General features: G+C 34.1%; 1 pseudogene; it reads left to right on the forward strand.

Annotated features, from left to right (window-relative positions):
- Nucleotides 1–249, forward strand: part of LOC119585374 — a 17,640-nt pseudogene extending 17,391 nt beyond the window's left edge.
- The last annotated feature ends 309 nt before the right edge of the window (nucleotides 250–558 follow it).

A 558-nucleotide genomic window follows, 5' to 3' on the forward strand; every position in this document is an offset into this window, starting at 1 on the left:
CAGAAACATGTTTTTCACTTCCTATCTTTTTTTCCTCTGCAGTTACCAGATCCAAGATGACCGCTTAGGAATAGTTCTGTCCTCATATCCCCCACACCGAGATGGTGCAGGTTTCATTGAATGTGCGCAAAGGGCCTATGAAATAATCTACAATGTTCTGAATAAAGCTTGATGTAACCAAGAGTTAGTCAGCAAAGTACAACTGAAACAATGCAAATCAGATTGATTAAAGGTAATAGTTTAGTTTAATGATATTTATTTTGCCTAGGAAATAATGCTATTAGTGTTGCAAAAGGTGCCTTTAATGACTTAGATAATTTAATTTGAGTTCATTCTTAGATGGTAAATATCTAAGGACTAGTGGTTATTCACTTTGAAAAGCAAAATTCTCATATCTGTAATTTTAGGCCTGTTTGATATTTTGAATATGATTATTGAGAAGTTTGTATAACAGAACTGCACTTCGTAAAGTTGTCAGATTTATTGGTAAAAAAGATGCCTACCAATATCTTATGGACGACTCATAAGCCACAAAAATGGACATTAGGGAATGAGCTG

Source organism: Penaeus monodon, chromosome 19 (genome assembly GCF_015228065.2).
Source record: "Penaeus monodon isolate SGIC_2016 chromosome 19, NSTDA_Pmon_1, whole genome shotgun sequence".
Taxonomy (NCBI): domain Eukaryota; kingdom Metazoa; phylum Arthropoda; class Malacostraca; order Decapoda; family Penaeidae; genus Penaeus; species Penaeus monodon.